The sequence below is a fragment of the Schistocerca gregaria genome, chromosome 2, assembly GCF_023897955.1.
Source record: "Schistocerca gregaria isolate iqSchGreg1 chromosome 2, iqSchGreg1.2, whole genome shotgun sequence".
Taxonomy (NCBI): Eukaryota; Metazoa; Arthropoda; class Insecta; order Orthoptera; family Acrididae; genus Schistocerca; species Schistocerca gregaria.
In genome coordinates, this window is record NC_064921.1 from 1,016,682,693 (window position 1) to 1,016,706,310 (window position 23,618).

The 23,618-nt window shown below is 51.9% G+C and overlaps 70 non-coding genes across 70 annotated transcripts; 47 read left to right on the forward strand and 23 right to left on the reverse strand.

Moving 5' to 3' along the window:
- The first annotated feature begins 301 nt into the window (after positions 1-301).
- Positions 302-374, forward strand: Trnav-cac (transfer RNA valine (anticodon CAC)). The gene has a single exon. It is a non-coding gene; the product is annotated as a tRNA-Val (tRNA).
- A 158-nt stretch (positions 375-532) lies between these two features.
- Trnav-aac (transfer RNA valine (anticodon AAC)) lies at positions 533-605 on the forward strand. The gene has a single exon. It is a non-coding gene; the product is annotated as a tRNA-Val (tRNA).
- Positions 606-796: 191 nt separating this feature from the next.
- Positions 797-868, reverse strand: Trnap-ugg (transfer RNA proline (anticodon UGG)). Its single transcript has one exon. It is a non-coding gene; the product is annotated as a tRNA-Pro (tRNA).
- A 411-nt stretch (positions 869-1,279) lies between these two features.
- Positions 1,280-1,352, forward strand: Trnav-cac (transfer RNA valine (anticodon CAC)). The gene has a single exon. It is a non-coding gene; the product is annotated as a tRNA-Val (tRNA).
- A 158-nt stretch (positions 1,353-1,510) lies between these two features.
- Trnav-aac (transfer RNA valine (anticodon AAC)) lies at positions 1,511-1,583 on the forward strand. Its single transcript has one exon. It is a non-coding gene; the product is annotated as a tRNA-Val (tRNA).
- Positions 1,584-1,776: 193 nt separating this feature from the next.
- Trnap-ugg (transfer RNA proline (anticodon UGG)) lies at positions 1,777-1,848 on the reverse strand. Its single transcript has one exon. It is a non-coding gene; the product is annotated as a tRNA-Pro (tRNA).
- A 412-nt stretch (positions 1,849-2,260) lies between these two features.
- Trnav-cac (transfer RNA valine (anticodon CAC)) lies at positions 2,261-2,333 on the forward strand. Its single transcript has one exon. It is a non-coding gene; the product is annotated as a tRNA-Val (tRNA).
- A 158-nt stretch (positions 2,334-2,491) lies between these two features.
- Trnav-aac (transfer RNA valine (anticodon AAC)) lies at positions 2,492-2,564 on the forward strand. The gene has a single exon. It is a non-coding gene; the product is annotated as a tRNA-Val (tRNA).
- Positions 2,565-2,755: 191 nt separating this feature from the next.
- Positions 2,756-2,827, reverse strand: Trnap-ugg (transfer RNA proline (anticodon UGG)). The gene has a single exon. It is a non-coding gene; the product is annotated as a tRNA-Pro (tRNA).
- A 411-nt stretch (positions 2,828-3,238) lies between these two features.
- On the forward strand, positions 3,239-3,311 carry Trnav-cac (transfer RNA valine (anticodon CAC)). Its single transcript has one exon. It is a non-coding gene; the product is annotated as a tRNA-Val (tRNA).
- A 158-nt stretch (positions 3,312-3,469) lies between these two features.
- Trnav-aac (transfer RNA valine (anticodon AAC)) lies at positions 3,470-3,542 on the forward strand. The gene has a single exon. It is a non-coding gene; the product is annotated as a tRNA-Val (tRNA).
- Positions 3,543-3,733: 191 nt separating this feature from the next.
- Positions 3,734-3,805, reverse strand: Trnap-ugg (transfer RNA proline (anticodon UGG)). Its single transcript has one exon. It is a non-coding gene; the product is annotated as a tRNA-Pro (tRNA).
- Positions 3,806-4,216: 411 nt separating this feature from the next.
- Trnav-cac (transfer RNA valine (anticodon CAC)) lies at positions 4,217-4,289 on the forward strand. Its single transcript has one exon. It is a non-coding gene; the product is annotated as a tRNA-Val (tRNA).
- A 158-nt stretch (positions 4,290-4,447) lies between these two features.
- Positions 4,448-4,520, forward strand: Trnav-aac (transfer RNA valine (anticodon AAC)). The gene has a single exon. It is a non-coding gene; the product is annotated as a tRNA-Val (tRNA).
- Positions 4,521-4,713: 193 nt separating this feature from the next.
- Positions 4,714-4,785, reverse strand: Trnap-ugg (transfer RNA proline (anticodon UGG)). The gene has a single exon. It is a non-coding gene; the product is annotated as a tRNA-Pro (tRNA).
- Positions 4,786-5,197: 412 nt separating this feature from the next.
- Trnav-cac (transfer RNA valine (anticodon CAC)) lies at positions 5,198-5,270 on the forward strand. Its single transcript has one exon. It is a non-coding gene; the product is annotated as a tRNA-Val (tRNA).
- Positions 5,271-5,428: 158 nt separating this feature from the next.
- Positions 5,429-5,501, forward strand: Trnav-aac (transfer RNA valine (anticodon AAC)). Its single transcript has one exon. It is a non-coding gene; the product is annotated as a tRNA-Val (tRNA).
- Positions 5,502-5,692: 191 nt separating this feature from the next.
- Trnap-ugg (transfer RNA proline (anticodon UGG)) lies at positions 5,693-5,764 on the reverse strand. Its single transcript has one exon. It is a non-coding gene; the product is annotated as a tRNA-Pro (tRNA).
- A 412-nt stretch (positions 5,765-6,176) lies between these two features.
- Positions 6,177-6,249, forward strand: Trnav-cac (transfer RNA valine (anticodon CAC)). The gene has a single exon. It is a non-coding gene; the product is annotated as a tRNA-Val (tRNA).
- A 158-nt stretch (positions 6,250-6,407) lies between these two features.
- Positions 6,408-6,480, forward strand: Trnav-aac (transfer RNA valine (anticodon AAC)). The gene has a single exon. It is a non-coding gene; the product is annotated as a tRNA-Val (tRNA).
- A 191-nt stretch (positions 6,481-6,671) lies between these two features.
- Trnap-ugg (transfer RNA proline (anticodon UGG)) lies at positions 6,672-6,743 on the reverse strand. Its single transcript has one exon. It is a non-coding gene; the product is annotated as a tRNA-Pro (tRNA).
- A 411-nt stretch (positions 6,744-7,154) lies between these two features.
- On the forward strand, positions 7,155-7,227 carry Trnav-cac (transfer RNA valine (anticodon CAC)). The gene has a single exon. It is a non-coding gene; the product is annotated as a tRNA-Val (tRNA).
- A 422-nt stretch (positions 7,228-7,649) lies between these two features.
- On the reverse strand, positions 7,650-7,721 carry Trnap-ugg (transfer RNA proline (anticodon UGG)). The gene has a single exon. It is a non-coding gene; the product is annotated as a tRNA-Pro (tRNA).
- A 411-nt stretch (positions 7,722-8,132) lies between these two features.
- Trnav-cac (transfer RNA valine (anticodon CAC)) lies at positions 8,133-8,205 on the forward strand. The gene has a single exon. It is a non-coding gene; the product is annotated as a tRNA-Val (tRNA).
- A 158-nt stretch (positions 8,206-8,363) lies between these two features.
- Positions 8,364-8,436, forward strand: Trnav-aac (transfer RNA valine (anticodon AAC)). The gene has a single exon. It is a non-coding gene; the product is annotated as a tRNA-Val (tRNA).
- A 193-nt stretch (positions 8,437-8,629) lies between these two features.
- Positions 8,630-8,701, reverse strand: Trnap-ugg (transfer RNA proline (anticodon UGG)). Its single transcript has one exon. It is a non-coding gene; the product is annotated as a tRNA-Pro (tRNA).
- Positions 8,702-9,113: 412 nt separating this feature from the next.
- Trnav-cac (transfer RNA valine (anticodon CAC)) lies at positions 9,114-9,186 on the forward strand. Its single transcript has one exon. It is a non-coding gene; the product is annotated as a tRNA-Val (tRNA).
- A 158-nt stretch (positions 9,187-9,344) lies between these two features.
- On the forward strand, positions 9,345-9,417 carry Trnav-aac (transfer RNA valine (anticodon AAC)). Its single transcript has one exon. It is a non-coding gene; the product is annotated as a tRNA-Val (tRNA).
- A 193-nt stretch (positions 9,418-9,610) lies between these two features.
- On the reverse strand, positions 9,611-9,682 carry Trnap-ugg (transfer RNA proline (anticodon UGG)). Its single transcript has one exon. It is a non-coding gene; the product is annotated as a tRNA-Pro (tRNA).
- A 412-nt stretch (positions 9,683-10,094) lies between these two features.
- Positions 10,095-10,167, forward strand: Trnav-cac (transfer RNA valine (anticodon CAC)). The gene has a single exon. It is a non-coding gene; the product is annotated as a tRNA-Val (tRNA).
- A 158-nt stretch (positions 10,168-10,325) lies between these two features.
- Positions 10,326-10,398, forward strand: Trnav-aac (transfer RNA valine (anticodon AAC)). Its single transcript has one exon. It is a non-coding gene; the product is annotated as a tRNA-Val (tRNA).
- A 193-nt stretch (positions 10,399-10,591) lies between these two features.
- On the reverse strand, positions 10,592-10,663 carry Trnap-ugg (transfer RNA proline (anticodon UGG)). Its single transcript has one exon. It is a non-coding gene; the product is annotated as a tRNA-Pro (tRNA).
- Positions 10,664-11,075: 412 nt separating this feature from the next.
- On the forward strand, positions 11,076-11,148 carry Trnav-cac (transfer RNA valine (anticodon CAC)). Its single transcript has one exon. It is a non-coding gene; the product is annotated as a tRNA-Val (tRNA).
- Positions 11,149-11,306: 158 nt separating this feature from the next.
- On the forward strand, positions 11,307-11,379 carry Trnav-aac (transfer RNA valine (anticodon AAC)). The gene has a single exon. It is a non-coding gene; the product is annotated as a tRNA-Val (tRNA).
- Positions 11,380-12,056: 677 nt separating this feature from the next.
- Trnav-cac (transfer RNA valine (anticodon CAC)) lies at positions 12,057-12,129 on the forward strand. The gene has a single exon. It is a non-coding gene; the product is annotated as a tRNA-Val (tRNA).
- A 158-nt stretch (positions 12,130-12,287) lies between these two features.
- On the forward strand, positions 12,288-12,360 carry Trnav-aac (transfer RNA valine (anticodon AAC)). Its single transcript has one exon. It is a non-coding gene; the product is annotated as a tRNA-Val (tRNA).
- A 193-nt stretch (positions 12,361-12,553) lies between these two features.
- Positions 12,554-12,625, reverse strand: Trnap-ugg (transfer RNA proline (anticodon UGG)). Its single transcript has one exon. It is a non-coding gene; the product is annotated as a tRNA-Pro (tRNA).
- Positions 12,626-13,037: 412 nt separating this feature from the next.
- Trnav-cac (transfer RNA valine (anticodon CAC)) lies at positions 13,038-13,110 on the forward strand. The gene has a single exon. It is a non-coding gene; the product is annotated as a tRNA-Val (tRNA).
- A 158-nt stretch (positions 13,111-13,268) lies between these two features.
- Positions 13,269-13,341, forward strand: Trnav-aac (transfer RNA valine (anticodon AAC)). The gene has a single exon. It is a non-coding gene; the product is annotated as a tRNA-Val (tRNA).
- A 193-nt stretch (positions 13,342-13,534) lies between these two features.
- Trnap-ugg (transfer RNA proline (anticodon UGG)) lies at positions 13,535-13,606 on the reverse strand. Its single transcript has one exon. It is a non-coding gene; the product is annotated as a tRNA-Pro (tRNA).
- Positions 13,607-14,018: 412 nt separating this feature from the next.
- Trnav-cac (transfer RNA valine (anticodon CAC)) lies at positions 14,019-14,091 on the forward strand. Its single transcript has one exon. It is a non-coding gene; the product is annotated as a tRNA-Val (tRNA).
- A 158-nt stretch (positions 14,092-14,249) lies between these two features.
- On the forward strand, positions 14,250-14,322 carry Trnav-aac (transfer RNA valine (anticodon AAC)). The gene has a single exon. It is a non-coding gene; the product is annotated as a tRNA-Val (tRNA).
- A 193-nt stretch (positions 14,323-14,515) lies between these two features.
- On the reverse strand, positions 14,516-14,587 carry Trnap-ugg (transfer RNA proline (anticodon UGG)). Its single transcript has one exon. It is a non-coding gene; the product is annotated as a tRNA-Pro (tRNA).
- A 412-nt stretch (positions 14,588-14,999) lies between these two features.
- Trnav-cac (transfer RNA valine (anticodon CAC)) lies at positions 15,000-15,072 on the forward strand. Its single transcript has one exon. It is a non-coding gene; the product is annotated as a tRNA-Val (tRNA).
- A 158-nt stretch (positions 15,073-15,230) lies between these two features.
- Positions 15,231-15,303, forward strand: Trnav-aac (transfer RNA valine (anticodon AAC)). Its single transcript has one exon. It is a non-coding gene; the product is annotated as a tRNA-Val (tRNA).
- Positions 15,304-15,496: 193 nt separating this feature from the next.
- On the reverse strand, positions 15,497-15,568 carry Trnap-ugg (transfer RNA proline (anticodon UGG)). Its single transcript has one exon. It is a non-coding gene; the product is annotated as a tRNA-Pro (tRNA).
- Positions 15,569-15,980: 412 nt separating this feature from the next.
- On the forward strand, positions 15,981-16,053 carry Trnav-cac (transfer RNA valine (anticodon CAC)). The gene has a single exon. It is a non-coding gene; the product is annotated as a tRNA-Val (tRNA).
- A 158-nt stretch (positions 16,054-16,211) lies between these two features.
- Trnav-aac (transfer RNA valine (anticodon AAC)) lies at positions 16,212-16,284 on the forward strand. The gene has a single exon. It is a non-coding gene; the product is annotated as a tRNA-Val (tRNA).
- A 193-nt stretch (positions 16,285-16,477) lies between these two features.
- Trnap-ugg (transfer RNA proline (anticodon UGG)) lies at positions 16,478-16,549 on the reverse strand. The gene has a single exon. It is a non-coding gene; the product is annotated as a tRNA-Pro (tRNA).
- A 412-nt stretch (positions 16,550-16,961) lies between these two features.
- Trnav-cac (transfer RNA valine (anticodon CAC)) lies at positions 16,962-17,034 on the forward strand. The gene has a single exon. It is a non-coding gene; the product is annotated as a tRNA-Val (tRNA).
- A 158-nt stretch (positions 17,035-17,192) lies between these two features.
- Trnav-aac (transfer RNA valine (anticodon AAC)) lies at positions 17,193-17,265 on the forward strand. The gene has a single exon. It is a non-coding gene; the product is annotated as a tRNA-Val (tRNA).
- A 193-nt stretch (positions 17,266-17,458) lies between these two features.
- Trnap-ugg (transfer RNA proline (anticodon UGG)) lies at positions 17,459-17,530 on the reverse strand. The gene has a single exon. It is a non-coding gene; the product is annotated as a tRNA-Pro (tRNA).
- A 412-nt stretch (positions 17,531-17,942) lies between these two features.
- Positions 17,943-18,015, forward strand: Trnav-cac (transfer RNA valine (anticodon CAC)). Its single transcript has one exon. It is a non-coding gene; the product is annotated as a tRNA-Val (tRNA).
- A 158-nt stretch (positions 18,016-18,173) lies between these two features.
- Positions 18,174-18,246, forward strand: Trnav-aac (transfer RNA valine (anticodon AAC)). Its single transcript has one exon. It is a non-coding gene; the product is annotated as a tRNA-Val (tRNA).
- Positions 18,247-18,439: 193 nt separating this feature from the next.
- Positions 18,440-18,511, reverse strand: Trnap-ugg (transfer RNA proline (anticodon UGG)). The gene has a single exon. It is a non-coding gene; the product is annotated as a tRNA-Pro (tRNA).
- Positions 18,512-18,923: 412 nt separating this feature from the next.
- Positions 18,924-18,996, forward strand: Trnav-cac (transfer RNA valine (anticodon CAC)). Its single transcript has one exon. It is a non-coding gene; the product is annotated as a tRNA-Val (tRNA).
- Positions 18,997-19,154: 158 nt separating this feature from the next.
- Positions 19,155-19,227, forward strand: Trnav-aac (transfer RNA valine (anticodon AAC)). The gene has a single exon. It is a non-coding gene; the product is annotated as a tRNA-Val (tRNA).
- A 193-nt stretch (positions 19,228-19,420) lies between these two features.
- Positions 19,421-19,492, reverse strand: Trnap-ugg (transfer RNA proline (anticodon UGG)). Its single transcript has one exon. It is a non-coding gene; the product is annotated as a tRNA-Pro (tRNA).
- Positions 19,493-19,904: 412 nt separating this feature from the next.
- Trnav-cac (transfer RNA valine (anticodon CAC)) lies at positions 19,905-19,977 on the forward strand. The gene has a single exon. It is a non-coding gene; the product is annotated as a tRNA-Val (tRNA).
- Positions 19,978-20,135: 158 nt separating this feature from the next.
- On the forward strand, positions 20,136-20,208 carry Trnav-aac (transfer RNA valine (anticodon AAC)). The gene has a single exon. It is a non-coding gene; the product is annotated as a tRNA-Val (tRNA).
- Positions 20,209-20,401: 193 nt separating this feature from the next.
- On the reverse strand, positions 20,402-20,473 carry Trnap-ugg (transfer RNA proline (anticodon UGG)). Its single transcript has one exon. It is a non-coding gene; the product is annotated as a tRNA-Pro (tRNA).
- A 412-nt stretch (positions 20,474-20,885) lies between these two features.
- On the forward strand, positions 20,886-20,958 carry Trnav-cac (transfer RNA valine (anticodon CAC)). Its single transcript has one exon. It is a non-coding gene; the product is annotated as a tRNA-Val (tRNA).
- Positions 20,959-21,116: 158 nt separating this feature from the next.
- Trnav-aac (transfer RNA valine (anticodon AAC)) lies at positions 21,117-21,189 on the forward strand. The gene has a single exon. It is a non-coding gene; the product is annotated as a tRNA-Val (tRNA).
- A 193-nt stretch (positions 21,190-21,382) lies between these two features.
- On the reverse strand, positions 21,383-21,454 carry Trnap-ugg (transfer RNA proline (anticodon UGG)). The gene has a single exon. It is a non-coding gene; the product is annotated as a tRNA-Pro (tRNA).
- A 412-nt stretch (positions 21,455-21,866) lies between these two features.
- Positions 21,867-21,939, forward strand: Trnav-cac (transfer RNA valine (anticodon CAC)). Its single transcript has one exon. It is a non-coding gene; the product is annotated as a tRNA-Val (tRNA).
- Positions 21,940-22,097: 158 nt separating this feature from the next.
- Trnav-aac (transfer RNA valine (anticodon AAC)) lies at positions 22,098-22,170 on the forward strand. Its single transcript has one exon. It is a non-coding gene; the product is annotated as a tRNA-Val (tRNA).
- Positions 22,171-22,363: 193 nt separating this feature from the next.
- Trnap-ugg (transfer RNA proline (anticodon UGG)) lies at positions 22,364-22,435 on the reverse strand. The gene has a single exon. It is a non-coding gene; the product is annotated as a tRNA-Pro (tRNA).
- A 412-nt stretch (positions 22,436-22,847) lies between these two features.
- Positions 22,848-22,920, forward strand: Trnav-cac (transfer RNA valine (anticodon CAC)). The gene has a single exon. It is a non-coding gene; the product is annotated as a tRNA-Val (tRNA).
- Positions 22,921-23,078: 158 nt separating this feature from the next.
- On the forward strand, positions 23,079-23,151 carry Trnav-aac (transfer RNA valine (anticodon AAC)). Its single transcript has one exon. It is a non-coding gene; the product is annotated as a tRNA-Val (tRNA).
- Positions 23,152-23,344: 193 nt separating this feature from the next.
- On the reverse strand, positions 23,345-23,416 carry Trnap-ugg (transfer RNA proline (anticodon UGG)). Its single transcript has one exon. It is a non-coding gene; the product is annotated as a tRNA-Pro (tRNA).
- Positions 23,417-23,618: the final 202 nt, after the last annotated feature.

Here is a 23,618-nt window from a genome sequence, read left to right on the forward strand (position 1 = left end):
CGCGGTCGGCGGCCTTCCTGGGCTATTGGTACCTTCATGTAGAGCTGCCGCTGGGCTCGCACTCCCTGCTGCTAAGAAAGTGATTGCTTTTGCTGCTATGATTTGCAATCACGACTGCGGGAAACGCCGCTATTTCGTTAGGGGTGCTACGGCAGACACCTTCTCGAGCACCCCGAAGACTTCTTGAGCCCTTGGCTGTGATGGTTTCAGGCTGTCAAAAGAACTGTCGCGTGTGCATTCACGGACGGGAGAGAGGCTGAGGTAATTGCGAGTGAACGGAGGTGGGCTCTTCAAGTCCGCAGTTTCCGTAGTGTAGCGGTTATCACGTCTGCTTCACACGCAGAAGGTCCCCGGTTCGATCCCGGGCGGAAACATCATTTTCCTGCCTATGTCGTATTGTTCTCCAGTGAGCCACGACATGTGAGGATCTTCTGCATGTACCTTTGTTCTGCAAGTAGCGCATTTACTTCATTTTTTAGTTACGATGACAACACCAGCACGAGTTGTCTCTAATGTAAGGCGCACACAAGTAGTTTCCGTGGTGTAGCGGTTATCACGTCTGCCTAACACGCAGAAGGTCCCCGTGTCGATCCCGGGCGGAAACACTTTTTTATCATTAAAAACAAGACATACTAACATGCATCTGCTACCATCTGTACCCAAAAACCTTCGTAATCGCCTTCACACGTCAGATCAGTGTCAATTGCTCACATCAAATATGAAATTCATTTGATACTGACGCCGAGCATTTTGCGTCGACTCAGCCACTCGTGCGACCAGTTTGCACAAAACGCTAGGGCTCGTCCGGGATTTGAACCCGGGACCTCCTGCACCCAAAGCAGGAATCATACCCCTAGACCAACGAGCCATCTGACGTGGCAAATGACTATTATTTCAGTGCACTGGGTCCCTCGATGTGGTCCAGGGTGCTCTGGAAAGTCTCGTGTAGGCTGGCGGGATGGGGGCGGCGCGAATTCCCGCGGTCGGCGGCCTTCCTGGGCTATTGGTACCTTCATGTAGAGCTGCCGCTGGGCTCGCACTCCCTGCTGCTAAGAAAGTGATTGCTTTTGCTGCTATGATTTGCAATCACGACTGCGGGAAACGCCGCTATTTCGTTAGGGGTGCTACGGCAGACACCTTCTCGAGCACCCCGAAGACTTCTTGAGCCCTTGGCTGTGATGGTTTCAGGCTGTCAAAAGAACTGTCGCGTGTGCATTCACGGACGGGAGAGAGGCTGAGGTAATTGCGAGTGAACGGAGTTGGGCTCTTCAAGTCCGCAGTTTCCGTAGTGTAGCGGTTATCACGTCTGCTTCACACGCAGAAGGTCCCCGGTTCGATCCCGGGCGGAAACATCATTTTCCTGCCTATGTCGTATTGTACTCCAGTGAGCCACGACATGTGAGGATCTTCTGCATGTACCTTTGTTCTGCAAGTAGCGCATTTATTTAATTTCTTAGTAACGATGACAACACCAGCACGAGTTGTCTCTAATGTAAGGCGCACACAAGTAGTTTCCGTGGTGTAGCGGTTATCACGTCTGCCTAACACGCAGAAGGTCCCCGTGTCGATCCCGGGCGGAAACACTTTTTTATCATTAAAAACAAGACATACTAACATGCATCTGCTACCATCTGTACCCAAAAACCTTCGTAATCGCCTTCACACGTCAGATCAGTGTCAATTGCTCACATCAAATATGAAATTCATTTGATACTGACGCCGAGCATTTTGCGTCGACTCAGCCACTCACGTGCGACCAGTTTGCACAAAACGCTAGGGCTCGTCCGGGATTTGAACCCGGGACCTCCTGCACCCAAAGCAGGAATCATACCCCTAGACCAACGAGCCATCTGACGTGGCAAATGACTATTATTTCAGTGCACTGGGTCCCTCGATGTGGTCCAGGGTGCTCTGGAAAGTCTCGTGTAGGCTGGCGGGATGGGGGCGGCGCGAATTCCCGCGGTCGGCGGCCTTCCTGGGCTATTGGTACCTTCATGTAGAGCTGCCGCTGGGCTCGCACTCCCTGCTGCTAAGAAAGTGATTGCTTTTGCTGCTATGATTTGCAATCACGACTGCGGGAAACGCCGCTATTTCGTTAGGGGTGCTACGGCAGACACCTTCTCGAGCACCCCGAAGACTTCTTGAGCCCTTGGCTGTGATGGTTTCCAGGCTGTCAAAAGAACTGTCGCGTGTGCATTCACGGACGGGAGAGAGGCTGAGGTAATTGCGAGTGAACGGAGTTGGACTCTTCAAGTCCGCAGTTTCCGTAGTGTAGCGGTTATCACGTCTGCTTCACACGCAGAAGGTCCCCGGTTCGATCCCGGGCGGGAACAGTATTTTCCTGCGTATGTCGTATTGTACTCCAGTGAGCCACGACATGTGAGGATCTTCTGCATGTACCTTTGTTCTGCAAGTAGCGCATTTATTTAATTTCTTAGTAACGATGACAACACCAGCACGAGTTGTCTCTAATGTAAGGCGCACACAAGTAGTTTCCGTGGTGTAGCGGTTATCACGTCTGCCTAACACGCAGAAGGTCCCCGTGTCGATCCCGGGCGGAAACACTTTTTTATCATTAAAAACAAGACATACTAACATGCATCTGCTACCATCTGTACCCAAAAACCTTCGTGATCGCCTTCACACGTCAGATCAGTGTCAATTGCTCACATCAAATATGAAATTCATTTGATACTGACGCCGAGCATTTTGCGTCGACTCAGCCACTCGTGCGACCAGTTTGCACAAAACGCTAGGGCTCGTCCGGGATTTGAACCCGGGACCTCCTGCACCCAAAGCAGGAATCATACCCCTAGACCAACGAGCCATCTGACGTGGCAAATGACTATTATTTCAGTGCACTGGGTCCCTCGATGTGGTCCAGGGTGCTCTGGAAAGTCTCGTGTAGGCTGGCGGGATGGGGGCGGCGCGAATTCCCGCGGTCGGCGGCCTTCCTGGGCTATTGGTACCTTCATGTAGAGCTGCCGCTGGGCTCGCACTCCCTGCTGCTAAGAAAGTGATTGCTTTTGCTGCTATGATTTGCAATCACGACTGCGGGAAACGCCGCTATTTCGTTAGGGGTGCTACGGCAGACACCTTCTCGAGCACCCCGAAGACTTCTTGAGCCCTTGGCTGTGATGGTTTCAGGCTGTCAAAAGAACTGTCGCGTGTGCATTCACGGACGGGAGAGAGGCTGAGGTAATTGCGAGTGAACGGAGGTGGGCTCTTCAAGTCCGCAGTTTCCGTAGTGTAGCGGTTATCACGTCTGCTTCACACGCAGAAGGTCCCCGGTTCGATCCCGGGCGGAAACATCATTTTCCTGCCTATGTCGTATTGTTCTCCAGTGAGCCACGACATGTGAGGATCTTCTGCATGTACCTTTGTTCTGCAAGTAGCGCATTTACTTCATTTTTTAGTTACGATGACAACACCAGCACGAGTTGTCTCTAATGTAAGGCGCACACAAGTAGTTTCCGTGGTGTAGCGGTTATCACGTCTGCCTAACACGCAGAAGGTCCCCGTGTCGATCCCGGGCGGAAACACTTTTTTATCATTAAAAACAAGACATACTAACATGCATCTGCTACCATCTGTACCCAAAAACCTTCGTAATCGCCTTCACACGTCAGATCAGTGTCAATTGCTCACATCAAATATGAAATTCATTTGATACTGACGCCGAGCATTTTGCGTCGACTCAGCCACTCGTGCGACCAGTTTGCACAAAACGCTAGGGCTCGTCCGGGATTTGAACCCGGGACCTCCTGCACCCAAAGCAGGAATCATACCCCTAGACCAACGAGCCATCTGACGTGGCAAATGACTATTATTTCAGTGCACTGGGTCCCTCGATGTGGTCCAGGGTGCTCTGGAAAGTCTCGTGTAGGCTGGCGGGATGGGGGCGGCGCGAATTCCCGCGGTCGGCGGCCTTCCTGGGCTATTGGTACCTTCATGTAGAGCTGCCGCTGGGCTCGCACTCCCTGCTGCTAAGAAAGTGATTGCTTTTGCTGCTATGATTTGCAATCACGACTGCGGGAAACGCCGCTATTTCGTTAGGGGTGCTACGGCAGACACCTTCTCGAGCACCCCGAAGACTTCTTGAGCCCTTGGCTGTGATGGTTTCAGGCTGTCAAAAGAACTGTCGCGTGTGCATTCACGGACGGGAGAGAGGCTGAGGTAATTGCGAGTGAACGGAGTTGGGCTCTTCAAGTCCGCAGTTTCCGTAGTGTAGCGGTTATCACGTCTGCTTCACACGCAGAAGGTCCCCGGTTCGATCCCGGGCGGAAACATCATTTTCCTGCCTATGTCGTATTGTACTCCAGTGAGCCACGACATGTGAGGATCTTCTGCATGTACCTTTGTTCTGCAAGTAGCGCATTTATTTAATTTCTTAGTAACGATGACAACACCAGCACGAGTTGTCTCTAATGTAAGGCGCACACAAGTAGTTTCCGTGGTGTAGCGGTTATCACGTCTGCCTAACACGCAGAAGGTCCCCGTGTCGATCCCGGGCGGAAACACTTTTTTATCATTAAAAACAAGACATACTAACATGCATCTGCTACCATCTGTACCCAAAAACCTTCGTAATCGCCTTCACACGTCAGATCAGTGTCAATTGCTCACATCAAATATGAAATTCATTTGATACTGACGCCGAGCATTTTGCGTCGACTCAGCCACTCACGTGCGACCAGTTTGCACAAAACGCTAGGGCTCGTCCGGGATTTGAACCCGGGACCTCCTGCACCCAAAGCAGGAATCATACCCCTAGACCAACGAGCCATCTGACGTGGCAAATGACTATTATTTCAGTGCACTGGGTCCCTCGATGTGGTCCAGGGTGCTCTGGAAAGTCTCGTGTAGGCTGGCGGGATGGGGGCGGCGCGAATTCCCGCGGTCGGCGGCCTTCCTGGGCTATTGGTACCTTCATGTAGAGCTGCCGCTGGGCTCGCACTCCCTGCTGCTAAGAAAGTGATTGCTTTTGCTGCTATGATTTGCAATCACGACTGCGGGAAACGCCGCTATTTCGTTAGGGGTGCTACGGCAGACACCTTCTCGAGCACCCCGAAGACTTCTTGAGCCCTTGGCTGTGATGGTTTCCAGGCTGTCAAAAGAACTGTCGCGTGTGCATTCACGGACGGGAGAGAGGCTGAGGTAATTGCGAGTGAACGGAGATGGACTCTTCCCGTTCGCAGTTTCCGTAGTGTAGCGGTTATCACGTCTGCTTCACACGCAGAAGGTCCCCGGTTCGATCCCGGGCGGGAACAGTATTTTCCTGCCTATGTCGTATTGTACTCCAGTGAGCCACGACATGTGAGGATCTTCTGCATGTACCTTTGTTCTGCAAGTAGCGCATTTATTTAATTTCTTAGTAACGATGACAACACCAGCACGAGTTGTCTCTAATGTAAGGCGCACACAAGTAGTTTCCGTGGTGTAGCGGTTATCACGTCTGCCTAACACGCAGAAGGTCCCCGTGTCGATCCCGGGCGGAAACACTTTTTTATCATTAAAAACAAGACATACTAACATGCATCTGCTACCATCTGTACCCAAAAACCTTCGTGATCGCCTTCACACGTCAGATCAGTGTCAATTGCTCACATCAAATATGAAATTCATTTGATACTGACGCCGAGCATTTTGCGTCGACTCAGCCACTCGTGCGACCAGTTTGCACAAAACGCTAGGGCTCGTCCGGGATTTGAACCCGGGACCTCCTGCACCCAAAGCAGGAATCATACCCCTAGACCAACGAGCCATCTGACGTGGCAAATGACTATTATTTCAGTGCACTGGGTCCCTCGATGTGGTCCAGGGTGCTCTGGAAAGTCTCGTGTAGGCTGGCGGGATGGGGGCGGCGCGAATTCCCGCGGTCGGCGGCCTTCCTGGGCTATTGGTACCTTCATGTAGAGCTGCCGCTGGGCTCGCACTCCCTGCTGCTAAGAAAGTGATTGCTTTTGCTGCTATGATTTGCAATCACGACTGCGGGAAACGCCGCTATTTCGTTAGGGGTACTACGGCAGACACCTTCTCGAGCACCCCGAAGACTTCTTGAGCCCTTGGCTGTGATGGTTTCCAGGCTGTCAAAAGAACTGTCGCGTGTGCATTCACGGACGGGAGAGAGGCTGAGGTAATTGCGAGTGAACGGAGTTGGACTCTTCAAGTCCGCAGTTTCCGTAGTGTAGCGGTTATCACGTCTGCTTCACACGCAGAAGGTCCCCGGTTCGATCCCGGGCGGGAACAGTATTTTCCTGCGTATGTCGTATTGTACTCCAGTGAGCCACGACATGTGAGGATCTTCTGCATGTACCTTTGTTCTGCAAGTAGCGCATTTACTTAATTTTTTAGTTACGATGACAACACCAGCACGAGTTGTCTCTAATGTAAGGCGCACACAAGTAGTTTCCGTGGTGTAGCGGTTATCACGTCTGCCTAACACGCAGAAGGTCCCCGTGTCGATCCCGGGCGGAAACACTTTTTTATCATTAAAAACAAGACATACTAACATGCATCTGCTACCATCTGTACCCAAAAACCTTCGTAATCGCCTTCACACGTCAGATCAGTGTCAATTGCTCACATCAAATATGAAATTCATTTGATACTGACGCCGAGCATTTTGCGTCGACTCAGCCACTCGTGCGACCAGTTTGCACAAAACGCTAGGGCTCGTCCGGGATTTGAACCCGGGACCTCCTGCACCCAAAGCAGGAATCATACCCCTAGACCAACGAGCCATCTGACGTGGCAAATGACTATTATTTCAGTGCACTGGGTCCCTCGATGTGGTCCAGGGTGCTCTGGAAAGTCTCGTGTAGGCTGGCGGGATGGGGGCGGCGCGAATTCCCGCGGTCGGCGGCCTTCCTGGGCTATTGGTACCTTCATGTAGAGCTGCCGCTGGGCTCGCACTCCCTGCTGCTAAGAAAGTGATTGCTTTTGCTGCTATGATTTGCAATCACGACTGCGGGAAACGCCGCTATTTCGTTAGGGGTGCTACGGCAGACACCTTCTCGAGCACCCCGAAGACTTCTTGAGCCCTTGGCTGTGATGGTTTCAGGCTGTCAAAAGAACTGTCGCGTGTGCATTCACGGACGGGAGAGAGGCTGAGGTAATTGCGAGTGAACGGAGTTGGGCTCTTCAAGTCCGCAGTTTCCGTAGTGTAGCGGTTATCACGTCTGCTTCACACGCAGAAGGTCCCCGGTTCGATCCCGGGCGGAAACATCATTTTCCTGCCTATGTCGTATTGTACTCCAGTGAGCCACGACATGTGAGGATCTTCTGCATGTACCTTTGTTCTGCAAGTAGCGCATTTATTTAATTTCTTAGTAACGATGACAACACCAGCACGAGTTGTCTCTAATGTAAGGCGCACACAAGTAGTTTCCGTGGTGTAGCGGTTATCACGTCTGCCTAACACGCAGAAGGTCCCCGTGACGATCCCGGGCGGAAACACTTTTTTATCATTAAAAACAAGACATACTAACATGCATCTGCTACCATCTGTACCCAAAAACCTTCGTGATCGCCTTCACACGTCAGATCAGTGTCAATTGCTCACATCAAATATGAAATTCATTTGATACTGACGCCGAGCATTTTGCGTCGACTCAGCCACTCGTGCGACCAGTTTGCACAAAACGCTAGGGCTCGTCCGGGATTTGAACCCGGGACCTCCTGCACCCAAAGCAGGAATCATACCCCTAGACCAACGAGCCATCTGACGTGGCAAATGACTATTATTTCAGTGCACTGGGTCCCTCGATGTGGTCCAGGGTGCTCTGGAAAGTCTCGTGTAGGCTGGCGGGATGGGGGCGGCGCGAATTCCCGCGGTCGGCGGCCTTCCTGGGCTATTGGTACCTTCATGTAGAGCTGCCGCTGGGCTCGCACTCCCTGCTGCTAAGAAAGTGATTGCTTTTGCTGCTATGATTTGCAATCACGACTGCGGGAAACGCCGCTATTTCGTTAGGGGTGCTACGGCAGACACCTTCTCGAGCACCCCGAAGACTTCTTGAGCCCTTGGCTGTGATGGTTTCAGGCTGTCAAAAGAACTGTCGCGTGTGCATTCACGGACGGGAGAGAGGCTGAGGTAATTGCGAGTGAACGGAGATGGACTCTTCAAGTCCGCAGTTTCCGTAGTGTAGCGGTTATCACGTCTGCTTCACACGCAGAAGGTCCCCGGTTCGATCCCGGGCGGGAACAGTATTTTCCTGCCTATGTCGTATTGTACTCCAGTGAGCCACGACATGTGAGGATCTTCTGCATGTACCTTTGTTCTGCAAGTAGCGCATTTATTTAATTTCTTAGTAACGATGACAACACCAGCACGAGTTGTCTCTAATGTAAGGCGCACACAAGTAGTTTCCGTGGTGTAGCGGTTATCACGTCTGCCTAACACGCAGAAGGTCCCCGTGTCGATCCCGGGCGGAAACACTTTTTTATCATTAAAAACAAGACATACTAACATGCATCTGCTACCATCTGTACCCAAAAACCTTCGTAATCGCCTTCACACGTCAGATCAGTGTCAATTGCTCACATCAAATATGAAATTCATTTGATACTGACGCCGAGCATTTTGCGTCGACTCAGCCACTCACGTGCGACCAGTTTGCACAAAACGCTAGGGCTCGTCCGGGATTTGAACCCGGGACCTCCTGCACCCAAAGCAGGAATCATACCCCTAGACCAACGAGCCATCTGACGTGGCAAATGACTATTATTTCAGTGCACTGGGTCCCTCGATGTGGTCCAGGGTGCTCTGGAAAGTCTCGTGTAGGCTGGCGGGATGGGGGCGGCGCGAATTCCCGCGGTCGGCGGCCTTCCTGGGCTATTGGTACCTTCATGTAGAGCTGCCGCTGGGCTCGCACTCCCTGCTGCTAAGAAAGTGATTGCTTTTGCTGCTATGATTTGCAATCACGACTGCGGGAAACGCCGCTATTTCGTTAGGGGTGCTACGGCAGACACCTTCTCGAGCACCCCGAAGACTTCTTGAGCCCTTGGCTGTGATGGTTTCCAGGCTGTCAAAAGAACTGTCGCGTGTGCATTCACGGGTGGGAGAGAGGCTGAGGTAATTGCGAGTGAACGGAGATGGACTCCTCCCGTTCGCAGTTTCCGTAGTGTAGCGGTTATCACGTCTGCTTCACACGCAGAAGGTCCCCGGTTCGATCCCGGGCGGGAACAGTATTTTCCTGCCTATGTCGTATTGTACTCCAGTGAGCCACGACATGTGAGGATCTTCTGCATGTACCTTTGTTCTGCAAGTAGCGCATTTATTTAATTTCTTAGTAACGATGACAACACCAGCACGAGTTGTCTCTAATGTAAGGCGCACACAAGTAGTTTCCGTGGTGTAGCGGTTATCACGTCTGCCTAACACGCAGAAGGTCCCCGTGTCGATCCCGGGCGGAAACACTTTTTTATCATTAAAAACAAGACATACTAACATGCATCTGCTACCATCTGTACCCAAAAACCTTCGTAATCGCCTTCACACGTCAGATCAGTGTCAATTGCTCACATCAAATATGAATTTCATTTGATACTGACGCCGAGCATTTTGCGTCGACTCAGCCACTCACGTGCGACCAGTTTGCACAAAACGCTAGGGCTCGTCCGGGATTTGAACCCGGGACCTCCTGCACCCAAAGCAGGAATCATACCCCTAGACCAACGAGCCATCTGACGTGGCAAATGACTATTATTTCAGTGCACTGGGTCCCTCGATGTGGTCCAGGGTGCTCTGGAAAGTCTCGTGTAGGCTGGCGGGATGGGGGCGGCGCGAATTCCCGCGGTCGGCGGCCTTCCTGGGCTATTGGTACCTTCATGTAGAGCTGCCGCTGGGCTCGCACTCCCTGCTGCTAAGAAAGTGATTGCTTTTGCTGCTATGATTTGCAATCACGACTGCGGGAAACGCCGCTATTTCGTTAGGGGTGCTACGGCAGACACCTTCTCGAGCACCCCGAAGACTTCTTGAGCCCTTGGCTGTGATGGTTTCCAGGCTGTCAAAAGAACTGTCGCGTGTGCATTCACGGACGGGAGAGAGGCTGAGGTAATTGCGAGTGAACGGAGATGGACTCCTCAAGTCCGCAGTTTCCGTAGTGTAGCGGTTATCACGTCTGCTTCACACGCAGAAGGTCCCCGGTTCGATCCCGGGCGGGAACAGTATTTTCCTGCCTATGTCGTATTGTACTCCAGTGAGCCACGACATGTGAGGATCTTCTGCATGTACCTTTGTTCTGCAAGTAGCGCATTTATTTAATTTCTTAGTAACGATGACAACACCAGCACGAGTTGTCTCTAATGTAAGGCGCACACAAGTAGTTTCCGTGGTGTAGCGGTTATCACGTCTGCCTAACACGCAGAAGGTCCCCGTGTCGATCCCGGGCGGAAACACTTTTTTATCATTAAAAACAAGACATACTAACATGCATCTGCTACCATCTGTACCCAAAAACCTTCGTAATCGCCTTCACACGTCAGATCAGTGTCAATTGCTCACATCAAATATGACTTTCATTTGATACTGACGCCGAGCATTTTGCGTCGACTCAGCCACTCACGTGCGACCAGTTTGCACAAAACGCTAGGGCTCGTCCGGGATTTGAACCCGGGACCTCCTGCACCCAAAGCAGGAATCATACCCCTAGACCAACGAGCCATCTGACGTGGCAAATGACTATTATTTCAGTGCACTGGGTCCCTCGATGTGGTCCAGGGTGCTCTGGAAAGTCTCGTGTAGGCTGGCGGGATGGGGGCGGCGCGAATTCCCGCGGTCGGCGGCCTTCCTGGGCTATTGGTACCTTCATGTAGAGCTGCCGCTGGGCTCGCACTCCCTGCTGCTAAGAAAGTGATTGCTTTTGCTGCTATGATTTGCAATCACGACTGCGGGAAACGCCGCTATTTCGTTAGGGGTGCTACGGCAGACACCTTCTCGAGCACCCCGAAGACTTCTTGAGCCCTTGGCTGTGATGGTTTCCAGGCTGTCAAAAGAACTGTCGCGTGTGCATTCACGGACGGGAGAGAGGCTGAGGTAATTGCGAGTGAACGGAGATGGACTCCTCAAGTCCGCAGTTTCCGTAGTGTAGCGGTTATCACGTCTGCTTCACACGCAGAAGGTCCCCGGTTCGATCCCGGGCGGGAACAGTATTTTCCTGCCTATGTCGTATTGTACTCCAGTGAGCCACGACATGTGAGGATCTTCTGCATGTACCTTTGTTCTGCAAGTAGCGCATTTATTTAATTTCTTAGTAACGATGACAACACCAGCACGAGTTGTCTCTAATGTAAGACGCACACAAGTAGTTTCCGTGGTGTAGCGGTTATCACGTCTGCCTAACACGCAGAAGGTCCCCGTGTCGATCCCGGGCGGAAACACTTTTTTATCATTAAAAACAAGACATACTAACATGCATCTGCTACCATCTGTACCCAAAAACCTTCGTAATCGCCTTCACACGTCAGATCAGTGTCAATTGCTCACATCAAATATGAATTTCATTTGATACTGACGCCGAGCATTTTGCGTCGACTCAGCCACTCACGTGCGACCAGTTTGCACAAAACGCTAGGGCTCGTCCGGGATTTGAAGCCGGGACCTCCTGCACCCAAAGCAGGAATCATACCCCTTGACCAACGAGCCATCTGACGTGGCAAATGACTATTATTTCAGTGCACTGGGTCCCTCGATGTGGTCCAGGGTGCTCTGGAAAGTCTCGTGTAGGCTGGCGGGATGGGGGCGGCGCGAATTCCCGCGGTCGGCGGCCTTCCTGGGCTATTGGTACCTTCATGTAGAGCTGCCGCTGGGCTGGCACTCCCTGCTGCTAAGAAAGTGATTGCTTTTGCTGCTATGATTTGCAATCACGACTGCGGGAAACGCCGCTATTTCGTTAGGGGTGCTACGGCAGACACCTTCTCGAGCACCCCGAAGACTTCTTGAGCCCTTGGCTGTTATGGTTTCCAGGCTGTCAAAAGAACTGTCGCGTGTGCATTCACGGACGGGAGAGAGGCTGAGGTAATTGCGAGTGAACGGAGTTGGACTCCTCAAGTCCGCAGTTTCCGTAGTGTAGCGGTTATCACGTCTGCTTCACACGCAGAAGGTCCCTGGTTCGATCCCGGGCGGGAACAGTATTTTCCTGCCTATGTCGTATTGTACTCCAGTGAGCCACGACATGTGAGGATCTTCTGCATGTACCTTTGTTCTGCAAGTAGCGCATTTATTTAATTTCTTAGTAACGATGACAACACCAGCACGAGTTGTCTCTAATGTAAGGCGCACACAAGTAGTTTCCGTGGTGTAGCGGTTATCACGTCTGCCTAACACGCAGAAGGTCCCCGTGTCGATCCCGGGCGGAAACACTTTTTTATCATTAAAAACAAGACATACTAACATGCATCTGCTACCATCTGTACCCAAAAACCTTCGTAATCGCCTTCACACGTCAGATCAGTGTCAATTGCTCACATCAAATATGACTTTCATTTGATACTGACGCCGAGCATTTTGCGTCGACTCAGCCACTCACGTGCGACCAGTTTGCACAAAACGCTAGGGCTCGTCCGGGATTTGAACCCGGGACCTCCTGCACCCAAAGCAGGAATCATACCCCTAGACCAACGAGCCATCTGACGTGGCAAATGACTATTATTTCAGTGCACTGGGTCCCTCGATGTGGTCCAGGGTGCTCTGGAAAGTCTCGTGTAGGCTGGCGGGATGGGGGCGGCGCGAATTCCCGCGGTCGGCGGCCTTCCTGGGCTATTGGTACCTTCATGTAGAGCTGCCGCTGGGCTCGCACTCCCTGCTGCTAAGAAAGTGATTGCTTTTGCTGCTATGATTTGCAATCACGACTGCGGGAAACGCCGCTATTTCGTTAGGGGTGCTACGGCAGACACCTTCTCGAGCACCCCGAAGACTTCTTGAGCCCTTGGCTGTGATGGTTTCCAGGCTGTCAAAAGAACTGTCGCGTGTGCATTCACGGACGGGAGAGAGGCTGAGGTAATTGCGAGTGAACGGAGATGGACTCCTCAAGTCCGCAGTTTCCGTAGTGTAGCGGTTATCACGTCTGCTTCACACGCAGAAGGTCCCCGGTTCGATCCCGGGCGGGAACAGTATTTTCCTGCCTATGTCGTATTGTACTCCAGTGAGCCACGACATGTGAGGATCTTCTGCATGTACCTTTGTTCTGCAAGTAGCGCATTTATTTAATTTCTTAGTAACGATGACAACACCAGCACGAGTTGTCTCTAATGTAAGACGCACACAAGTAGTTTCCGTGGTGTAGCGGTTATCACGTCTGCCTAACACGCAGAAGGTCCCCGTGTCGATCCCGGGCGGAAACACTTTTTTATCATTAAAAACAAGACATACTAACATGCATCTGCTACCATCTGTACCCAAAAACCTTCGTAATCGCCTTCACACGTCAGATCAGTGTCAATTGCTCACATCAAATATGAATTTCATTTGATACTGACGCCGAGCATTTTGCGTCGACTCAGCCACTCACGTGCGACCAGTTTGCACAAAACGCTAGGGCTCGTCCGGGATTTGAACCCGGGACCTCCTGCACCCAAAGCAGGAATCATACCCCTTGACCAACGAGCCATCTGACGTGGCAAATGACTATTATTTCAGTGCACTGGGTCCCTCGATGTGGTCCAGGGTGCTCTGGAAAGTCTCGTGTAGGCTGGCGGGATGGGGGCGGCGCGAATTCCCGCGGTCGGCGGCCTTCCTGGGCTATTGGTACCTTCATGTAGAGCTGCCGCTGGGCTGGCACTCCCTGCTGCTAAGAAAGTGATTGCTTTTGCTGCTATGATTTGCAATCACGACTGCGGGAAACGCCGCTATTTCGTTAGGGGTGCTACGGCAGACACCTTCTCGAGCACCCCGAAGACTTCTTGAGCCCTTGGCTGTTATGGTTTCCAGGCTGTCAAAAGAACTGTCGCGTGTGCATTCACGGACGGGAGAGAGGCTGAGGTAATTGCGAGTGAACGGAGTTGGACTCCTCAAGTCCGCAGTTTCCGTAGTGTAGCGGTTATCACGTCTGCTTCACACGCAGAAGGTCCCCGGTTCGATCCCGGGCGGGAACAGTATTTTCCTGCCTATGTCGTATTGTACTCCAGTGAGCCACGACATGTGAGGATCTTCTGCATGTACCTTTGTTCTGCAAGTAGCGCATTTATTTAATTTCTTAGTAACGATGACAACACCAGCACGAGTTGTCTCTAATGTAAGGCGCACACAAGTAGTTTCCGTGGTGTAGCGGTTATCACGTCTGCCTAACACGCAGAAGGTCCCCGTGTCGATCCCGGGCGGAAACACTTTTTTATCATTAAAAACAAGACATACTAACATGCATCTGCTACCATCTGTACCCAAAAACCTTCGTAATCGCCTTCACACGTCAGATCAGTGTCAATTGCTCACATCAAATATGAATTTCATTTGATACTGACGCCGAGCATTTTGCGTCGACTCAGCCACTCACGTGCGACCAGTTTGCACAAAACGCTAGGGCTCGTCCGGGATTTGAACCCGGGACCTCCTGCACCCAAAGCAGGAATCATACCCCTAGACCAACGAGCCATCTGACGTGGCAAATGACTATTATTTCAGTGCACTGGGTCCCTCGATGTGGTCCAGGGTGCTCTGGAAAGTCTCGTGTAGGCTGGCGGGATGGGGGCGGCGCGAATTCCCGCGGTCGGCGGCCTTCCTGGGCTATTGGTACCTTCATGTAGAGCTGCCGCTGGGCTCGCACTCCCTGCTGCTAAGAAAGTGATTGCTTTTGCTGCTATGATTTGCAATCACGACTGCGGGAAACGCCGCTATTTCGTTAGGGGTGCTACGGCAGACACCTTCTCGAGCACCCCGAAGACTTCTTGAGCCCTTGGCTGTGATGGTTTCCAGGCTGTCAAAAGAACTGTCGCGTGTGCATTCACGGACGGGAGAGAGGCTGAGGTAATTGCGAGTGAACGGAGATGGACTCCTCCCGTTCGCAGTTTCCGTAGTGTAGCGGTTATCACGTCTGCTTCACACGCAGAAGGTCCCTGGTTCGATCCCGGGCGGGAACAGTATTTTCCTGCCTATGTCGTATTGTACTCCAGTGAGCCACGACATGTGAGGATCTTCTGCATGTACCTTTGTTCTGCAAGTAGCGCATTTATTTAATTTCTTAGTAACGATGACAACACCAGCACGAGTTGTCTCTAATGTAAGGCGCACACAAGTAGTTTCCGTGGTGTAGCGGTTATCACGTCTGCCTAACACGCAGAAGGTCCCCGTGTCGATCCCGGGCGGAAACACTTTTTTATCATTAAAAACAAGACATACTAACATGCATCTGCTACCATCTGTACCCAAAAACCTTCGTAATCGCCTTCACACGTCAGATCAGTGTCAATTGCTCACATCAAATATGAATTTCATTTGATACTGACGCCGAGCATTTTGCGTCGACTCAGCCACTCACGTGCGACCAGTTTGCACAAAACGCTAGGGCTCGTCCGGGATTTGAACCCGGGACCTCCTGCACCCAAAGCAGGAATCATACCCCTAGACCAACGAGCCATCTGACGTGGCAAATGACTATTATTTCAGTGCACTGGGTCCCTCGATGTGGTCCAGGGTGCTCTGGAAAGTCTCGTGTAGGCTGGCGGGATGGGGGCGGCGCGAATTCCCGCGGTCGGCGGCCTTCCTGGGCTATTGGTACCTTCATGTAGAGCTGCCGCTGGGCTCGCACTCCCTGCTGCTAAGAAAGTGATTGCTTTTGCTGCTATGATTTGCAATCACGACTGCGGGAAACGCCGCTATTTCGTTAGGGGTGCTACGGCAGACACCTTCTCGAGCACCCCGAAGACTTCTTGAGCCCTTGGCTGTGATGGTTTCCAGGCTGTCAAAAGAACTGTCGCGTGTGCATTCACGGACGGGAGAGAGGCTGAGGTAATTGCGAGTGAACGGAGATGGACTCCTCAAGTCCGCAGTTTCCGTAGTGTAGCGGTTATCACGTCTGCTTCACACGCAGAAGGTCCCCGGTTCGATCCCGGGCGGGAACAGTATTTTCCTGCCTATGTCGTATTGTACTCCAGTGAGCCACGACATGTGAGGATCTTCTGCATGTACCTTTGTTCTGCAAGTAGCGCATTTATTTAATTTCTTAGTAACGATGACAACACCAGCACGAGTTGTCTCTAATGTAAGGCGCACACAAGTAGTTTCCGTGGTGTAGCGGTTATCACGTCTGCCTAACACGCAGAAGGTCCCCGTGTCGATCCCGGGCGGAAACACTTTTTTATCATTAAAAACAAGACATACTAACATGCATCTGCTACCATCTGTACCCAAAAACCTTCGTAATCGCCTTCACACGTCAGATCAGTGTCAATTGCTCACATCAAATATGAATTTCATTTGATACTGACGCCGAGCATTTTGCGTCGACTCAGCCACTCACGTGCGACCAGTTTGCACAAAACGCTAGGGCTCGTCCGGGATTTGAACCCGGGACCTCCTGCACCCAAAGCAGGAATCATACCCCTAGACCAACGAGCCATCTGACGTGGCAAATGACTATTATTTCAGTGCACTGGGTCCCTCGATGTGGTCCAGGGTGCTCTGGAAAGTCTCGTGTAGGCTGGCGGGATGGGGGCGGCGCGAATTCCCGCGGTCGGCGGCCTTCCTGGGCTATTGGTACCTTCATGTAGAGCTGCCGCTGGGCTCGCACTCCCTGCTGCTAAGAAAGTGATTGCTTTTGCTGCTATGATTTGCAATCACGACTGCGGGAAACGCCGCTATTTCGTTAGGGGTGCTACGGCAGACACCTTCTCGAGCACCCCGAAGACTTCTTGAGCCCTTGGCTGTGATGGTTTCCAGGCTGTCAAAAGAACTGTCGCGTGTGCATTCACGGACGGGAGAGAGGCTGAGGTAATTGCGAGTGAACGGAGATGGACTCCTCAAGTCCGCAGTTTCCGTAGTGTAGCGGTTATCACGTCTGCTTCACACGCAGAAGGTCCCCGGTTCGATCCCGGGCGGGAACAGTATTTTCCTGCCTATGTCGTATTGTACTCCAGTGAGCCACGACATGTGAGGATCTTCTGCATGTACCTTTGTTCTGCAAGTAGCGCATTTATTTAATTTCTTAGTAACGATGACAACACCAGCACGAGTTGTCTCTAATGTAAGGCGCACACAAGTAGTTTCCGTGGTGTAGCGGTTATCACGTCTGCCTAACACGCAGAAGGTCCCCGTGTCGATCCCGGGCGGAAACACTTTTTTATCATTAAAAACAAGACATACTAACATGCATCTGCTACCATCTGTACCCAAAAACCTTCGTAATCGCCTTCACACGTCAGATCAGTGTCAATTGCTCACATCAAATATGAATTTCATTTGATACTGACGCCGAGCATTTTGCGTCGACTCAGCCACTCACGTGCGACCAGTTTGCACGAAACGCTAGGGCTCGTCCGGGATTTGAACCCGGGACCTCCTGCACCCAAAGCAGGAATCATACCCCTAGACCAACGAGCCATCTGACGTGGCAAATGACTATTATTTCAGTGCACTGGGTCCCTCGATGTGGTCCAGGGTGCTCTGGAAAGTCTCGTGTAGGCTGGCGGGATGGGGGCGGCGCGAATTCCCGCGGTCGGCGGCCTTCCTGGGCTATTGGTACCTTCATGTAGAGCTGCCGCTGGGCTCGCACTCCCTGCTGCTAAGAAAGTGATTGCTTTTGCTGCTATGATTTGCAATCACGACTGCGGGAAACGCCGCTATTTCGTTAGGGGTGCTACGGCAGACACCTTCTCGAGCACCCCGAAGACTTCTTGAGCCCTTGGCTGTGATGGTTTCCAGGCTGTCAAAAGAACTGTCGCGTGTGCATTCACGGACGGGAGAGAGGCTGAGGTAATTGCGAGTGAACGGAGATGGACTCCTCCCGTTCGCAGTTTCCGTAGTGTAGCGGTTATCACGTCTGCTTCACACGCAGAAGGTCCCCGGTTCGATCCCGGGCGGGAACAGTATTTTCCTGCCTATGTCGTATTGTACTCCAGTGAGCCACGACATGTGAGGATCTTCTGCATGTACCTTTGTTCTGCAAGTAGCGCATTTATTTAATTTCTTAGTAACGATGACAACACCAGCACGAGTTGTCTCTAATGTAAGGCGCACACAAGTAGTTTCCGTGGTGTAGCGGTTATCACGTCTGCCTAACACGCAGAAGGTCCCCGTGTCGATCCCGGGCGGAAACACTTTTTTATCATTAAAAACAAGACATACTAACATGCATCTGCTACCATCTGTACCCAAAAACCTTCGTAATCGCCTTCACACGTCAGATCAGTGTCAATTGCTCACATCAAATATGAAATTCATTTGATACTGACGCCGAGCATTTTGCGTCGACTCAGCCACTCACGTGCGACCAGTTTGCACAAAACGCTAGGGCTCGTCCGGGATTTGAACCCGGGACCTCCTGCACCCAAAGCAGGAATCATACCCCTAGACCAACGAGCCATCTGACGTGGCAAATGACTATTATTTCAGTGCACTGGGTCCCTCGATGTGGTCCAGGGTGCTCTGGAAAGTCTCGTGTAGGCTGGCGGGATGGGGGCGGCGCGAATTCCCGCGGTCGGCGGCCTTCCTGGGCTATTGGTACCTTCATGTAGAGCTGCCGCTGGGCTCGCACTCCCTGCTGCTAAGAAAGTGATTGCTTTTGCTGCTATGATTTGCAATCACGACTGCGGGAAACGCCGCTATTTCGTTAGGGGTGCTACGGCAGACACCTTCTCGAGCACCCCGAAGACTTCTTGAGCCCTTGGCTGTGATGGTTTCCAGGCTGTCAAAAGAACTGTCGCGTGTGCATTCACGGACGGGAGAGAGGCTGAGGTAATTGCGAGTGAACGGAGATGGACTCCTCCCGTTCGCAGTTTCCGTAGTGTAGCGGTTATCACGTCTGCTTCACACGCAGAAGGTCCCCGGTTCGATCCCGGGCGGGAACAGTATTTTCCTGCCTATGTCGTATTGTACTCCAGTGAGCCACGACATGTGAGGATCTTCTGCATGTACCTTTGTTCTGCAAGTAGCGCATTTATTTAATTTCTTAGTAACGATGACAACACCAGCACGAGTTGTCTCTAATGTAAGGCGCACACAAGTAGTTTCCGTGGTGTAGCGGTTATCACGTCTGCCTAACACGCAGAAGGTCCCCGTGTCGATCCCGGGCGGAAACACTTTTTTATCATTAAAAACAAGACATACTAACATGCATCTGCTACCATCTGTACCCAAAAACCTTCGTAATCGCCTTCACACGTCAGATCAGTGTCAATTGCTCACATCAAATATGAATTTCATTTGATACTGACGCCGAGCATTTTGCGTCGACTCAGCCACTCACGTGCGACCAGTTTGCACAAAACGCTAGGGCTCGTCCGGGATTTGAACCCGGGACCTCCTGCACCCAAAGCAGGAATCATACCCCTAGACCAACGAGCCATCTGACGTGGCAAATGACTATTATTTCAGTGCACTGGGTCCCTCGATGTGGTCCAGGGTGCTCTGGAAAGTCTCGTGTAGGCTGGCGGGATGGGGGCGGCGCGAATTCCCGCGGTCGGCGGCCTTCCTGGGCTATTGGTACCTTCATGTAGAGCTGCCGCTGGGCTCACACTCCCTGCTGCTAAGAAAGTGATTGCTTTTGCTGCTATGATTTGCAATCACGACTGCGGGAAACGCCGCTATTTCGTTAGGGGTGCTACGGCAGACACCTTCTCGAGCACCCCGAAGACTTCTTGAGCCCTTGGCTGTGATGGTTTCCAGGCTGTCAAAAGAACTGTCGCGTGTGCATTCACGGACGGGAGAGAGGCTGAGGTAATTGCGAGTGAACGGAGATGGACTCCTCCCGTTCGCAGTTTCCGTAGTGTAGCGGTTATCACGTCTGCTTCACACGCAGAAGGTCCCCGGTTCGATCCCGGGCGGGAACAGTATTTTCCTGCCTATGTCGTATTGTACTCCAGTGAGCCACGACATGTGAGGATCTTCTGCATGTACCTTTGTTCTGCAAGTAGCGCATTTATTTAATTTCTTAGTAACGATGACAACACCAGCACGAGTTGTCTCTAATGTAAGGCGCACACAAGTAGTTTCCGTGGTGTAGCGGTTATCACGTCTGCCTAACACGCAGAAGGTCCCCGTGTCGATCCCGGGCGGAAACACTTTTTTATCATTAAAAACAAGACATACTAACATGCATCTGCTACCATCTGTACCCAAAAACCTTCGTAATCGCCTTCACACGTCAGATCAGTGTCAATTGCTCACATCAAATATGAATTTCATTTGATACTGACGCCGAGCATTTTGCGTCGACTCAGCCACTCACGTGCGACCAGTTTGCACGAAACGCTAGGGCTCGTCCGGGATTTGAACCCGGGACCTCCTGCACCCAAAGCAGGAATCATACCCCTAGACCAACGAGCCATCTGACGTGGCAAATGACTATTATTTCAGTGCACTGGGTCCCTCGATGTGGTCCAGGGTGCTCTGGAAAGTCTCGTGTAGGCTGGCGGGATGGGGGCGGCGCGAATTCCCGCGGTCGGCGGCCTTCCTGGGCTATTGGTACCTTCATGTAGAGCTGCCGCTGGGCTCGCACTCCCTGCTGCTAAGAAAGTGATTGCTTTTGCTGCTATGATTTGCAATCACGACTGCGGGAAACGCCGCTATTTCGTTAGGGGTGCTACGGCAGACACCTTCTCGAGCACCCCGAAGACTTCTTGAGCCCTTGGCTGTGATGGTTTCCAGGCTGTCAAAAGAACTGTCGCGTGTGCATTCACGGACGGGAGAGAGGCTGAGGTAATTGCGAGTGAACGGAGATGGACTCCTCCCGTTCGCAGTTTCCGTAGTGTAGCGGTTATCACGTCTGCTTCACACGCAGAAGGTCCCCGGTTCGATCCCGGGCGGGAACAGTATTTTCCTGCCTATGTCGTATTGTACTCCAGTGAGCCACGACATGTGAGGATCTTCTGCATGTACCTTTGTTCTGCAAGTAGCGCATTTATTTAATTTCTTAGTAACGATGACAACACCAGCACGAGTTGTCTCTAATGTAAGGCGCACACAAGTAGTTTCCGTGGTGTAGCGGTTATCACGTCTGCCTAACACGCAGAAGGTCCCCGTGTCGATCCCGGGCGGAAACACTTTTTTATCATTAAAAACAAGACATACTAACATGCATCTGCTACCATCTGTACCCAAAAACCTTCGTAATCGCCTTCACACGTCAGATCAGTGTCAATTGCTCACATCAAATATGAATTTCATTTGATACTGACGCCGAGCATTTTGCGTCGACTCAGCCACTCACGTGCGACCAGTTTGCACAAAACGCTAGGGCTCGTCCGGGATTTGAACCCGGGACCTCCTGCACCCAAAGCAGGAATCATACCCCTAGACCAACGAGCCATCTGACGTGGCAGATGACTATTATTTCAGTGCACTGGGTCCCTCGATGTGGTCCAGGGTGCTCTGGAAAGTCTCGTGTAGGCTGGCGGGATGGGGGCGGCGCGAATTCCCGCGGTCGGCGGCCTTCCTGGGCTATTGGTACCTTCATGTAGAGCTGCCGCTGGGCTCGCACTCCCTGCTGCTAAGAAAGTGATTGCTTTTGCTGCTATGATTTGCAATCACGACTGCGGGAAACGCCGCTATTTCGTTAGGGGTGCTACGGCAGACACCTTCTCGAGCACCCCGAAGACTTCTTGAGCCCTTGGCTGTGATGGTTTCCAGGCTGTCAAAAGAACTGTCGCGTGTGCATTCACGGACGGGAGAGAGGCTGAGGTAATTGCGAGTGAACGGAGATGGACTCCTCCCGTTCGCAGTTTCCGTAGTGTATCGGTTATCACGTCTGCTTCACACGCAGAAGGTCCCCGGTTCGATCCCGGGCGGGAACAGTATTTTCCTGCCTATGTCGTATTGTACTCCAGTGAGCCACGACATGTGAGGATCTTCTGCATGTACCTTTGTTCTGCAAGTAGCGCATTTATTTAATTTCTTAGTAACGATGACAACACCAGCACGAGTTGTCTCTAATGTAAGGCGCACACAAGTAGTTTCCGTGGTGTAGCGGTTATCACGTCTGCCTAACACGCAGAAGGTCCCCGTGTCGATCCCGGGCGGAAACACTTTTTTATCATTAAAAACAAGACATACTAACATGCATCTGCTACCATCTGTACCCAAAAACCTTCGTAATCGCCTTCACACGTCAGATCAGTGTCAATTGCTCACATCAAATATGAAATTCATTTGATACTGACGCCGAGCATTTTGCGTCGACTCAGCCACTCACGTGCGACCAGTTTGCACAAAACGCTAGGGCTCGTCCGGGATTTGAACCCGGGACCTCCTGCACCCAAAGCAGGAATCATACCCCTAGACCAACGAGCCATCTGACGTGGCAGATGACTATTATTTCAGTGCACTGGGTCCCTCGATGTGGTCCAGGGTGCTCTGGAAAGTCTCGTGTAGGCTGGCGGGATGGGGGCGGCGCGAATTCCCGCGGTCGGCGGCCTTCCTGGGCTATTGGTACCTTCATGTAGAGCTGCCGCTGGGCTCGCACTCCCTGCTGCTAAGAAAGTGATTGCTTTTGCTGCTATGATTTGCAATCACGACTGCGGGAAACGCCGCTATTTCGTTAGGGGTGCTACGGCAGACACCTTCTCGAGCACCCCGAAGACTTCTTGAGCCCTTGGCTGTGATGGTTTCCAGGCTGTCAAAAGAACTGTCGCGTGTGCATTCACGGACGGGAGAGAGGCTGAGGTAATTGCGAGTGAACGGAGATAGACTCCTCCCGTTCGCAGTTTCCGTAGTGTAGCGGTTATCACGTCTGCTTCACACGTAGAAGGTCCCCGGTTCGATCCCGGGCGGGAACAGTATTTTCCTGCCTATGTCGTATTGTACTCCAGTGAGCCACGACATGTGAGGATCTTCTGCATGTACCTTTGTTCTGCAAGTAGCGCATTTATTTAATTTCTTAGTAACGATGACAACACCAGCACGAGTTGTCTCTAATGTAAGGCGCACACAAGTAGTTTCCGTGGTGTAGCGGTTATCACGTCTGCCTAACACGCAGAAGGTCCCCGTGTCGATCCCGGGCGGAAACACTTTTTTATCATTAAAAACAAGACATACTAACATGCATCTGCTACCATCTGTACCCAAAAACCTTCGTAATCGCCTTCACACGTCAGATCAGTGTCAATTGCTCACATCAAATATGAATTTCATTTGATACTGACGCCGAGCATTTTGCGTCGACTCAGCCACTCACGTGCGACCAGTTTGCACAAAACGCTAGGGCTCATCCGGGATTTGAACCCGGGACCTCCTGCACCCAAAGCAGGAATCATACCCCTAGACCAACGAGCCATCTGACGTGGCAGATGACTATTATTTCAGTGCACTGGGTCCCTCGATGTGGTCCAGGGTGCTCTGGAAAGTCTCGTGTAGGCTGGCGGGATGGGGGCGGCGCGAATTCCCGCGGTCGGCGGCCTTCCTGGGCTATTGGTACCTTCATGTAGAGCTGCCGCTGGGCTCGCACTCCCTGCTGCTAAGAAAGTGATTGCTTTTG